Source organism: Lissotriton vulgaris, chromosome 7 (assembly GCF_964263255.1).
Source record: "Lissotriton vulgaris chromosome 7, aLisVul1.2, whole genome shotgun sequence".
NCBI classification, from domain to species: Eukaryota; Metazoa; Chordata; class Amphibia; order Caudata; family Salamandridae; genus Lissotriton; species Lissotriton vulgaris.
Genome location: NC_141695.1, coordinates 1,604,555,364 through 1,604,569,266, shown reverse-complemented (window position 1 = coordinate 1,604,569,266; position 13,903 = coordinate 1,604,555,364). Strand labels below are relative to the sequence as shown.

At 43.4% G+C, this 13,903-nt stretch overlaps 1 protein-coding gene across 2 annotated transcripts in view; it reads left to right on the top strand.

The window, feature by feature from the left end:
- Positions 1 to 13,903, top strand: part of LOC147706079 (serine/threonine-protein phosphatase 4 regulatory subunit 1-like) — a 342,243-nt gene that overhangs the window by 130,585 nt on the left and 197,755 nt on the right. The window lies entirely within an intron of this gene.

Here is a 13,903-nt window from a genome sequence, read left to right as displayed (position 1 = left end):
GACATGCATTTTGTTTCATTAAATCTCACAGATCACCGTGGATGGTAAAATGTTTGGTATTGGCTGACCCCCCTGACAAACACAATGGATATGAAATATTCTCTGCAATACTCCTTTTTAAGCCCCCTTAGGGGAGTTGCATATTGTATTGCCATCTATAATTCTGATACATGTCCAATTTTCTGACACTACACCTAATGGTGGCCTTGCAGAAAAGCTTATGCTGTGTACAGTATGTCTCTAAGCTGGTGATGGTGCTAAGACCGTGATAAAGGTTATGGCCATGATTGTTCATTGTGAAATGTAATGTCATAGGTCTGGTCTGTTCATCATAAAAGGTTATGACCTGGCAGTAGACCTGACCTGTTTTTTATTGTGAAAGCACATGTTAAAGGGAATATGCCTTTAATAGTGGTTTGGTTTCTACACTCTTTTAAAGTCTGTAACCGAGAATGTGGTCACATGGAAACTCAATGATTCCTGATGTAAGCAAGGGGGTTGGTGCCTCTCAGATAAATCCTTGGGTTGGTAGCTTGTCACTGTTATAATCCTTGCTAGGCCCACTTAGGTGGGGTTTGTATTTTGTTTTTGGCAACTAGCTTTGTTAATATTTGTAATTTTATGATTGTATGCCAGACGATTGCCTTGTGGTAATGCTTTACACTTAATATAATGGACCTGATTTGGTTATGTTGGCAAGGTAATGGTAAATGCTATAGGTCTGATTGCTTTTCTTTGGGGGGTGGGGGTGGGTGGTAATCTGAGAAGCCATAGCTCTGATCTGTTTAATCTGAAAAATTACAACAAAGGCTATAGACCCAACTTTATTGTGATAAGCGTATGTCAAAGCTATTAAACTATAGAGGGTTGATTTATTTCACACTATTGTGTAGACTGTAAAAAGGTATTTTCTTATGTGCATTTACATAGATCACTGGGTTGGTGTTAGTTATCTCAATGACAAATGGGTGTATAGAAGATTTGTATTATGATAACCCTTGGTTTTGATTGTATACCTCTAGATACATTTGTTTAGTTGCTCGTTGGAAAGCATATGCTCAATACAGTAAGCATTAGATGGTATTGTGACAAGCCATTGTTAATGCCTAGAGGCCTGATTGGGTCATTGCAAAACATTCTCTCAAATGGCAAAGGTTGAATATGTTATGGCAAATGCACTAGGTTTGACTTGTTGTGAAAAACTTATGCTATGGCCGAAAGGCCTTCAAGAATGAATTGTTTTTATGATGTTCTAAATCCTGTGGACACGTATTTTGTTACTTTCAGTCGCACCATTTACCATAGTGGGTAAGATTCTGACAAACCCTGGGGGCAGAACATTTAATCTTAGAATACTTGTTAGGAACCCATAATAAGGGTTGTATATATTGTTTGTCAACAGTGACTTTGTGCATATTTATAATTTGACAGGGACTGACCGGTATAATGGGAAAATTATGCATACACAGATAGCCTTTAGGTCAGCCCTAGTCTTCAATTGGTCTGTTAGTATAATTTGCAATCTGTTTCTGCCTACAAGAGCAAACCGCATAGGCTAGTAGGTCAGCCCCCTTCAGCCACTTAATCGACTGCCCTGTGAGTCACGGTATTTTGCCTGATCTTTTGTGAACATTTATCTGAAAACAATGGTGCATCAGTACCAGGGTCTGCGGCGTACCCTAGGACTCATCCCAACATTGTTCAATATCTACATGGCACCGCTCGCCCACGTCACCCGACTGCACGACCTCAACATCATCTCCTACGCCGACGACACCCACCTGATCCTCTCCCTCACCAAGGCTCCCCCACCGCCAAAACCAACCTCCACGATGGAATGAAAGCCGTTGCCGAGTGGATGAAGAACAGCCGACTGAAGCTAAACTTGGGCAAGATTGAAGTCTTCATCCTCTGCTCCACCCCCTCGGCCTGGGACGACTCCTGGTGGCCGACCGCACTGGGAATAGCTCCAACACCCACCGACCACGCACGCAACCTAGGGGTCATCCTAGACTATACTCTCTCCATGACAAAGCAGGTAAACACAGTCTCGTCGTCCTGCTTCAACACCCTCTGCATGCTCCGCGAGATCTACAGGTGGATCCCCACCGAAACAAGAAGAATGGTCACTGACGCAACGTCAGCAGCAGGTTGGACTACGGAAATGCCCTCTAGGCAGGAGCCTCGGCCAAACTCCTGAAACAACGCATACAAAACGCCTCTGCACGCCTGATCCTCGACATTCCTCATCGCAGCCACATTACACCCCACCTGAAAGACCTGCACTGGCTCCCCATCAACAAGAGGATCACCTTCAAGCTCCTCACCCACGCACACAAGGCATTCCACAACACCGGACCAGCATACCTCAACAGACAACTCCGCTTCTACACTCCCAACCGCCAGCTCCACTCCGCCGACCTCACGCTCGCCACAGTCCCCTGCATCCGAAGAACGACCTCTGGCGGCAGATCGTTCTCCCACCTCGCCGCCAAGACACATCTCCCTATGGCAGACCCAGGACCTGCTTACCTTCAGAAGACACCTCAAGACCTGGCTATTCAAGCAGTAGCAACATCCTGCCCCCTACCCCCACCCCCCTGCGCCTTGAAACTCTCATGGGTAAGTAGTGCGCATTAAAAAAAAATTGATTGATTGATCGATTGATGATGATTCTGTAAATATTGTCAAGCTGTTTTGGCGTAGATCTGTTTTTGAATTTCTCAAAATTGTTACCCTTTGACAAATCTGCAGAATTAAAAAAATGATATTCAGCCTTAGAATTTCTTTGCCAAATTTAATTTAGTTTTATTCAAGAATAGATAATAATTTGAGGTTCTTAAAAGAGGATGTGTTTTTAACATAAGTTTTGCATCAATATTTAGTGAGGAGCACAACATAAAGTGATTGACAGAATTATATTTAGCTAAAGTTGATTAAGGGCCCATTTAATAATGAGGATAACTGAGCATAGGATGAATGCTTCAGAGTATTGTGCACCAAACAATTACTTTAGGCTAAGTCGTCAAGACAGCAGGCTTGTCAGGATATTATACATCAAAGTATGCTGTTGTGAACCTGCAAGACCTTAAACTTTGACTCGAGGTTTGAACTCTGGGCATCACAGTCAAAAGATGTACATTGTTGACAGCTTCGCTGATATTAGCTGGAGGAAAGGCACTGTTATTAGTCGGACACACTTTGCATCTTAAGAGACGCAACAAGATAGCTACAGAACTTCTATGCCTAGAGTAGTGTAATCATGCTAGAAGTCTATTGAGGCATGAGAACAACAATGTATTAATTACATCTATCTAGAGATAACCTATCACAAGACCTAACAGTTGGAGTGTACCTGCTGGACTTGTCTATTTGTTTACTCCTGGGTCACGGAGCTTTCTTTTCTATCATTACATTTGAAGTGGAATTCTGATGCTGAATGAACAATGGAGTAACTCTTACTATGTGGTTCTTTTTGATCAGCAATGTGTAAAGCTCGGTACTGACAGAGCTACAGATGGTACTAACCTGTCTCTAGTACACTAGATTTTTAACCAACATTTGCTTAATGGCAGAGCATTAGGATTCCACTAAAACATAGAAATACTGACATGAATTGCTTTACAAAAGCTTTTACTGATTATTCATTTTCTAAAGGCAAACTGTGTGACCAAGTTCAAATGTTAATTGAATTCTTCTTAATCTTTTCTTCAAGGACAGCCCCTAAAAGTAGCCCATGGTTATTTTAAAATATTTATTTCAGGTGTTAACTCCATACCGGTCTAGTGGAATTTGCTCAGACTGTTCTACCAAACACCTGAGCTATTGAATGGATTGCCTTCAGTATTGTGCACCCTAGCCCTCTAATGCACCCATACAGATAGTCCAGTTTCTCATCAACAAGAGGAATAAAGAACTCATTGATAAATATCCCAAAACAAGGCCTATTACCAGACAGATGGATGCCCATTAGTTATATTTTCAACCTTTCAACATCAAAGTAGTAGATCTTAGATTGTGTAGCCCATACTCCTCATGTGCTAGGGCTTGTCTTTTAACATGAATGTATTAATTTCCAAGACAAAGTGTCCTGGCAGGATGAAATGGGGCCCATTGAACCGTATTCCTCTCCTTTTCAGTAACAACAATTTAAGATGAATTCCACACGCCGATCAAGGTTAGCAAAACCACTCGTCTTTACAATCATATTGTCATTAAAAATTAACTTGTATTTTGGGGTCAAGCAAAATTTGGCTGGGGTTAAACTTGCTTATTTAGTTAACCACTTTTGGGATTCTGTTCCCAATCATTGGAACTTAATCTACCAAGATCTAGGGATAGGAGGGTTATGATGGTTTTCAATTGGAGCTTCTCCAATGGCTTGACAAGTGGACAGGCAGGACAAAAGGAGTCCATATTGCTATGAAACTTTAGAACCTGTGACTTATGATAAAGAACTCGTACCACCGATTTCTCACCTTGGTCTGTCCCGAAGTGGAAGACCGCAACCAGAGACTGTTGCAGCAGTGCTACACTGTGTCGGTTGGTGGCATCATGCTGCTTCTTTCTAACTGTAATGCCTCATGTTTAAGCGCCAACCCTGGGTCCTGACATCAGTTCCTATCTTTCTACACCTTCTGATATGGATCCAGAGCAGCACTCTAGACTTTGCTGGACCGCTGATGACTCCAAAATGTTTCCACTGTGTGCTAGTAACCAATGTCCATACTATGCCGTGCCGCTACTGCAGAAAGCTGATTTTGGTCACTGACCCCCACAAGGCATGCCTTTGGTTCCTCGGCTCTGGACATAACTCCCGTCCAAAGTTCTGTGATAAATGCTCCACGATGCACCCAAAGGCGATTCAAGATGGGTGGTGAAGTTGGTTCACCGAACACAAGAAGAGCTTGCGTCTTCGTGCAGATCCTGCTCCCACTCCAAATTGTGGTCATAGTCATGGCCATTCCCATGTCCTCTCCACTTCCCACTCAAATCCTCCGGTAATGCCAAGTATAAATGCAAGCATAAGAAAGCAAATGGAGACTCAATCTCATTCTGACACACCAAACCTACAGAGAAGGCTTGAAGGTGTTGAGATGTAATTCTCACTCCATCAAGGTCATTGGCATGTAACCAGTTTCACAGTTTGTCCCAACATGCCCTGAGTTCCCTGGGATGTTGTCGAACCCACTGCAGAAGAGGGTCTTCAAGGGGACTTTGCTGCAAATTTTCAGTGCACTTCAATGGTGTTTCAGGTCCCATGGAACTGCGGACGCCTCCAGTCTGGTTACCACTTGTGGCCCCTCCCTTCCAAAATCTGTCCCCCTTGGAACCTAATCATGGGCTCTCACCTCTCTGGTAAACACTTGATCTCTGGCCCCTGGAACCAGACCTGTTCCTGATGCCGATGGATGATCCAAGCCGATGCCCATGTGGAACCCCAGACTGACATCTGCTAGAACTTGCCCAGTTGCCATGCATCTGAATTCTAACTCTGTTTCTCTACTGCATCACAACTATGTGCAGAAGGTACGTTATCTTTTTGACTTGGACTCTGATACTATCCCACGGTAGGGTTCACCACAGGATAATGATGATGATGGTTGTAGTGATGATGGTGAGTGTGATGGCTTGATACCTCCCCTGAGAATAGCCCTTGACTCAGACATGGGTCACTGACAGAAGAAAGTGTATAATTTACAATTGTAGTTCGATGGGCATCCAAGTTACTAGAATAGTAGCTGCCCTACATTGACACTATTATGTTCTGATAGTAATTTACAGCCTGGGCCAGGAATGTTGGGGTATTTACTTGCATTTAATGATAACCTTCAATTATCTTGATAACTACCTGTTGTTAACCATATTCTATCCTGCCTTTTAGCTGGCAGATGGCCAGATGCTGTAGGCTGGTCCCCTGAAAAACAGATTTTCTCACAAGCACCCTACTGTGGAGAGTCTTATTGTACAGCCCTCGACCCAGTAATGTGAAACGTAACCTATTTCCTACCAGTCCTGTGGATAGGCAAACCAAAAGAACTGATTCAGAGGAAAATACATATTTGCTAAAGGCAACCTGGCACTGCAATCCATAAACACAGTCTGTCTCTTGGTATGAGACACACATGGCTTTGGGACATAGACAGTGAAATCTTTCCAGCAATCCTGAGGTTCTTAATGTCTCCCTGGCCCAGAAGATCCATGATGAAAAGGATGCGGCTAATTAGGTTATCTGTGCCTGTTTGGATACTATGGACTGTACTGGCAGGTCAGTCTGTACAAGTGTTGTCCTTCATAGACTTCCTAGAAGTCCACTGGATTCTCCGTTGATGTAGAGGCTTCCCTAATGGACATGCCCTTTTATGGATTAGACCTCTTCAGAGAGAAGCCAGATTCCACTTGTGAAGCCTTAAACAGCAGAGCTTCAGCATGTTTTTGGGACTGCTGAATCTGCCAAACTTCACCAGTTATAAAAATGTATGTGCTATTGCCGTGGTGTGGCATATAGACAGAGATAGCCTTCCCTGGCAATGATACAGCAGACAGCCTACTTCTTTTACAGCTATGGACATGTACTTGGCAGACAGTGTGCAGACAAGCAGGGGCATCAATCCTCTAACTTCTCTTCCTCTGCTACCATGGCCTCAAAACCTCTTTAGTTTGCCCTCAGCGGTGCATACACAACTAGTAGTAGGCTGGATCCTGCACTTCCTTCCAGGTTGCCAATTCATCACATTCAATAGATGTTTTTTGAAAATTGTTTAAAAAAGCTATGCTCTACTTTTTGTCTCCGTGCTGTTCAATATCCTTCCTGCCCCAGAACAAGTTTCTGAGGAGCACCTAGCCATCCTACTAAAGAAGGTGTAGGAGGATGGCTTTTTGCAGGTTCACCTTCTTTTTGATTACTTTAGGTACGATGACTGTACACTGGGGTGCTGACATCCAGTGTATGTGCTCTGATCTCTAGAAGCTTATACTTGTGGGTATAAATTGGCTAATTCCCTGATTGGCAAGGTTAACTTACATGTAAAGCCTCTAGAAAAAGCTACTCTGAGTACCCTAGGGCCTGAAGGTTAAGCTGCCTTTAGTGGACTTCACCACTATGTGTGCCACCAATAAAATAGCAAATAAAGGTTTGGTGCTAGGCCTGTTATGCAACCTAGTTGGCAAGCAAAAAGATATCCAAATTGTTAATCCTACTTGGATAGTTTAACTGACCTAGAAGTCCCTAGTATAAGGTACTTAGGGTACTCAGGCCTGGAGGTTGAAGTGTCACTTGTGAAAGGTAGTGGTGCTTTTAAGTGTGCACCACTGCATTGGCAAATAAAAACATGCCAGTTAAAATACTCTCAATTTCGACTGGTCAACATGCCCAACATTCCATATTTATTGCCTATAAGTCATCCCTAAGGTCTACCCTCAGGGCCCAGGGGGTAGGGTGCATGGCTCTAAGTAGCAGCGCATGTATAAACTGTTTTACATGCACCACTTGTGGAAAATCTCCAAAGTCAATTTTCCCTATTGGAAAGCTGAATGCCCCATTGGATAACTTTTATTAATTTCAATAAAGTGTTAGTTCCCAATGGAAGCAACTTGAAGGTTGTCAAAGTGTCATATTAATAATTACATTAAGCCCAACTTAGTGCCAACGTCTGATTTAACAAAATTATTTTAGAAACAAAGCTTTACTTTTCAAAGCTGACTAAAAGGCCACTGGTACCCTTTTCTGATTGGCTCAGCAGCTTACAACTACCATTAATGCCTTGTGAATTAGGTGTCAAGTGTTCTCAGGAACTAAGGACAAGAGGAGCCATTTGCTGGGAGGAGTGTTCCTCTCCTGTAGCATGATGGCTGGGAAGAGCCTCAGTGGGCTAATTACACTTCAAATGCAAGTTGCTCCTGCAAGAACAAATGAGACTGTGCCAGCCAGCCTGGGTGCTCTTCAATTTATATTAGGGTGGGTAAAGGAGTTCTACACGTGCAAAGAAGGGTCTGGCCATGTTTAGTGGGCAGAATAGTGCATTCTGGGATAAGTAGATGCCATACTTCCCGGGGAGTAGTCCTACAGTAGGTCAGATGTCCCAAAGAAGTTGTAGCTCTATTGGCTAGGGAGTCCTCCCTCCCACCAGCTTGTTCAAAGGGTAAACTTGGCAACCCTGCCAAGAGAACTTTGATCACTTCTGGACCTGTGGAATACAGAAGGATGAGTGTGCCTGCTTGACCCCTGGACTGCACCAAGGAGGACTGCACTTTCTGCAGCAAGGATTTCACAAAGGAAGGCTGTGCTTGCTGTTTGACCTGTGAGAAGCAACCACAAGAGCTGGATCTGCTCCCACTTGTACTTAGGACAAAAGAGTGGTCTCTTAGAACTAGTTGTCTAGTCTTCTACACTGCTACAGGGTCACAAAAAGTTACAAGAAGTAACCTGCAACATAAGGTAGAGGAATATCCAGGTTACCAGTGTAGTAAATAAGTGCAGGAACACAGGTTCAAGTTGCAGGATTTATTCCAAAGAAGATACAGCTTGACATCCACAAGGGAGAAACTGGGTGGGAGAAACTGGATAACACAACCAGCCTTCTCATCAACAGCTTCCAACGAACCACCCTATGACCTAACATAGTGACCTAACATCATTCTATAAGCACTACATTCTATAATCTAGAATACTACAACCAGTTGCAACTGGTTTTGCCTTAGATCCTGGTGGTGAATCCTGTGATACTGTGTCCTGACTGCTGAGTGGTGTCCCTGAAGTCCAGGGGTCCTTATAAAATAGTCAGTGTGGACTCATGCTGCCTAACCTTAGTAGTTGGTACTATGAACATTTTCCAAGAATTTTTGCTGGGAGAACAAAGGTGACCAGGACCAACCTGGAAGCCTGTCTGCAGAAGGTCGGTCGCCAATCTGATTCGACTTGCTAGTTTGCCCTTCTGGGAGTAGCTTGACTTCAGAATAAAATCTAAGTACCCTCAAGGAAGATTTCAGTGGGACCAGTGACAAGGAGCTAGCCACATATGTCAAGCTCTTATTCAGATTCCGCAGGCAGGCCTCACCATCAACAAGATAAATCCTCCAAGAAAAAGACGAAGTCCAAAGGTAAAGATTTAATTGGGATGAACCTTATCCCAGTATCTAACCCACGCTCCATCACGTCAGCCATAACTTTTGACTTTAACCCGGCCTAGCGCAATGAGATAACCGCAGTAGGCAGTTTGTGCATTTTGGCACTGGATTCAAGTTTAAAAACTAAAATCTTCTAAAAATCAGATCTCCGATTCCCTACAATAGATTTCTGTCACTTTGTTGTCATTTTGAAGGTTATAATGTATACTATCTTTATAAATTAGAGTGGAATTGTTATTATGATGTTTCTTACTTTGTAATAGTTTTGGTGTTACATGCTTTACTCTGGTTGTCTCCTAAGTTAAACCTGACTGCTCTGTGTTAGAGTTTATTTTATTGAGGCCTATGTAGACCCTATAGTTAACTGGGGCATTAATACTTGGAGTACTCTCAACTCCATCAGCTAATAATCCAGTTTCCTACAGGAGGGCACACCTGTTAATTTCTAAAGGTTTTATAAGGAGGGTGCCAAACTCTAGGAAGGGTAGTGGTTGCTATTCCCACTAATTCCCCATCTTAAAAAACAGGACAGCTGTCTCTAGCCTGTCCTGGACATCTGACCTCTGAATGCCTTCCCGTGTAAGCCCAAATTCAGATTGCTTCCATTGGCTCAGTTTTGTCATGCTGTGGACCCAGGGGAGAGGATAGTGTCCTAGGACTTTCCATATGTGTATTTTCATATACCCATCTTGCAGGCACTATCTTGGATTCAAGATAGGTGTTTGTATACACCATTCAGGACACAGGAACTAAGTAAAGCTTCTTTATTAAGTTGCATGGAGAGAAAGGCCACACGTCCTGCTCACTGAAGGGTTTAGGCCATAACTGACAACAACCCTGTTATGACATACAAGATTCAACCTCGTGCTAGAACAAGGTAAGTACTGACTTAACAATCCAAAGTAATCAAAAGTGAACACAAAGGTGGGCCAAGAGCTTTGTACCCTCTGGTCTCACCAGCACCTCTTTTGCGTTCACAAAAGTAATAGCGGTGGTTGACCATCTTCGGAGGTTTGGAGTTCCTGTGTGCCTGTTCCTCAATAACTGGCTGCAGAAAGGCGAACCCACCTGAACCATTTGTGGACCACCGTTAGACAGTGGCAAAACCATTGGGAGTTTACCATAAGCAAGCTGAAGTCACACCTGATTCCATCACAAAGGCTCTCATTCATCATGTAGATTCTGGAATCTGTGGAGTTCAGGGCCTTTTCTCTGCAGCAACAAGTACAGGCCATTCAATCTTAAGATTCAGATGCTTCAGGTTCACTCTGGGATCCTAGTGAGGCTGGCTCGGAGGTATCTTCATTCCTTAGCCTTCTTCCTTGTCAACTAAACCATGTGGCACATAAGAGCCCTGCTGTGGAACTTAAAATCCTATGGAATCCAGCATCAAGGCCACCTTTCCGAAACTGTCCAGGGCTCGAAAGAGATGACCCAACTTGCATTGGTGGCTAGCTGGTCCCAGTGGTGACGGACGCATCACTGATGCGTTTTAGGTCATCTGTGGAAGGCCTCTGGTCTTCATTGGAGGTATGGCTCCACATCAGCCGTCTGGAGGTGCAAGCCAGTTGTTTAATCCTAAAGCCATTTCTGCTGTCCATCAACGGGAGGCTGCTGCAGGTTCTGCCATCCTATACTGCCAAATTCAGTACAGTGTAGGGTCCTGGGGTAGGGCTTTGCATCTGTGGAGGTGGCTAGATCACCTAGACATCGTCCTTACCGCCATCCACCTGCTGGGTCCCTAAATGCCAGAGTGAGCAAACTGAGTAGGTGTCGTCTGGAAGATTCTGAGTGGCATCTACTTTCTGAGGTGGCACAGAGTGTCTTTAATCAGCATTTCTCATACAGTGCAATACAAATGATCAACAGCCTGGTGAGGTACAGTAGAATACAGAGTGGTAACACACTGGCAACACACTGGCTAGATCTTTCCGCAGCCATTGAGAATGTGCAGTGTTAACACTTTTGCTTTTTCCAGGTTTTCGAAGAGCACTCATTAGGACACGCATTCTGGCTGGTATGGGACAAGAGACTATTGTATGTCTTCCCACAGCTATCTCTTCTACCTTGAGTACTGAAGAAGATCTGGACCGTCTGGACACAAGTTGTTCTTGTAGCTCCGAATGGGGTTTGGAGAGTGTGGTGCCCAGAACTCATGAGCATCTGTACTCCAAACAGATTGCCGCTTCAGGAGGACCTCCTTTCTGAGCAGCGGTGCAGGGTCCAACACCCAAATATCTGCTGTTTACTCTGTAATGTGTAGAGAAGCGCCCACAGTAGAATGGTGTATTCTCTAGGATACTGGCCCTTTACAAGCAAAGAAGTTAGATGTCGTTCTTTTGTGTTAAGTCCTTAGCCTAGCGAAGGTTTGCAGTAGGCACTGTAAAAAGTAAGTTGTCACCATTTTGGTTCCTCTGTGTTTGCCGGACCAACCACCCTGTTTTAAACCACTTGCTCTAATGAGTTTTATTAAAGGTTTGACATAGATGTTTCCTCCTAAACCATTTGCGATTCCAAAGTGGGACCTTTACTTGGTCAACATTCCTCATGTGTAAACGCCCTTAGTGCCTAACTTAGCAGCTCTCTACATCCCTTAACTCACTTAAATTATGTCTACCTGTGCGAGTGAACTGCAGACACTTTAATTTAATCTTTGCTACATCATTCTTTTTTCTAACAAGATGCTGAGGACTCGGGTGGTCTTCTTGCCGAAAGCCATGCCTCCTTTCCACTTTGGACAATTAATCAGCCTGCCAGTGTTCTTTTCTTCCTCTCACTCCTTTAAAGAGGATGGGAGGCTCAATCCGTTGGCCCACAGAAAAGCTCTATATTTTTATATATTCATAACAAAGATCAAATAAATTGCACGCTGTGACAGAGGACCCTGTCAAGATTGACAGTCCTCTGCATTACGATCTTCTTCACACTGGGCAAGAATAGCCTCAAAGGGTCAGAAATCTCATTCCACCAGGGACAAGAACACTACCACTCATTGGCACAGGGGTCGCCTATCTTTGAAACCTTCCAGGCTGCGACGTGAGCATTGCTGCATACATTCCAAAATCACTACTGCCTGGACAGCCTGGCCCAACAGGAAGGACGCTTGGCCTGGTCAATTCCGCAAAACCTTTTGGTCTGAGTCCACTACACAGACCCTCCACCTTTGAGAGCTACTGCTTTAGAATTCCAAGATGAAGACTCTGCTGTTGGAAGTATCCATCAGAAAAACAAGTTACCTGCTTTTTGTAATGCTCATTTTGGTGGATACTGGAACTAAAGATTACTCTGCGTATTCCTACCTCCCCTTTCTGTGGCGTGACCTCATTCTAAGATCTGAAAAGGTCCAAAGTTAGTTTTCAGCACACTGTTACCAACAATTGTTCATGCTCTACCTCTGAGGGCGCGAAAAAGGGTAAACGCAAGAAAGCAGGAAAGGGAAAACGCAAGAAACTGTCACCAGGGTGCAATGGTGTCTCTTGTATTCAGCTCCTCCCTGTCACTTCTTAGACGTTATTAAGGCAGCAATGAGTTGCACTACTCCAACTGCAGGCCCGGGAAAGCACTGCTTAAAAAAAACAAAAAACCTCCAGCTCCAATCTGGCACCTGTGGGATATTCTAAGGTAAGGAAATTACAGTATCCATCAGAATTAACAATGGTAAGTACCCTGGTCAGCTGGAAAAGTCTGTGCCTGTGAGGAAAAAATGTCAAATCGGTCATGTTCGAATGGGCACCAGCACATCTCAAAGTGAATAAAATCGAGCCTAAGCCCCCTTCAGATGATGCAGCGGATGTGTGGCTTTAGTTCTCTGGGGTCCACGTATTTACCAGGTGTTAGTGTCAAACGGAAATCTTTTTGCAGTTAAGATTAGAGAGAATATTAGCACTTTGTATAAATGACAAACCCGGATTCGTAACTAGGTTTAATGAAATTGTTGAAATGTTTTTCTGGCACCCCAGCTATTTTTATCTTGGATTTGTTGGCTGTTGCATGGTCACGAAACTTGCAGTTTAAACTTGATAACACAGTTGAAGTCAAAGGGGGATCCAAACCAAAGGCTCCAATACTACCATTGGGTTAGACACCACCTGGAAAACATTCCAAAGGGTTTGCAAAACAAACTTTACTGTCTAGGTCGATAAGAAATATGGTTTTTGAGATGACTCCATACTACCCAACGATCAATATATACCTCGATCGGTGTGATGTGCCTAATGCCAGCACAGATCAGCCACCGATTTCTAGGCTGCACAGGTTAGTGACATCACCACAATTTTCAAGTGTAATGTTTGTTCCTAAATAGCTTGAAAAATGCAAATTGATCATGACCAAAATATTAGAAATAGTACTAGTACCCTCTTCGTGCCTCTCTAGTTTCAATCTGATTACTGCAATTGCACACAAATAAAAAAAATAAAAATGCTGTTGTTGAATTCACCCCTATACAGTTTAGCAGTTACGGAAGATAGAGTTAAAAGTAGGAGAAAATAGTTTTTCCATATGTAATCTTGTTTCTGGACTATTTGATAAGATCATGTGGCTAACTAATGTGCATTGATCTTTTTTCCCTAAGGTTTTGAAGGATTGTCATCTATGTGTGTGTCATTCTGGGTTTGAAATAGAAATACTCTAGTGGAATGCACCTTGGTGGGTTTGTGTGTAACAGACCATACATTTTTCTTACAACAGATTTCTTTCTCTCCCTTGGTCCACACACACTCATATCTATCCCTGATTATATATTAAAGGTGTCTCTCCTTGTTGGATACGATGCAGC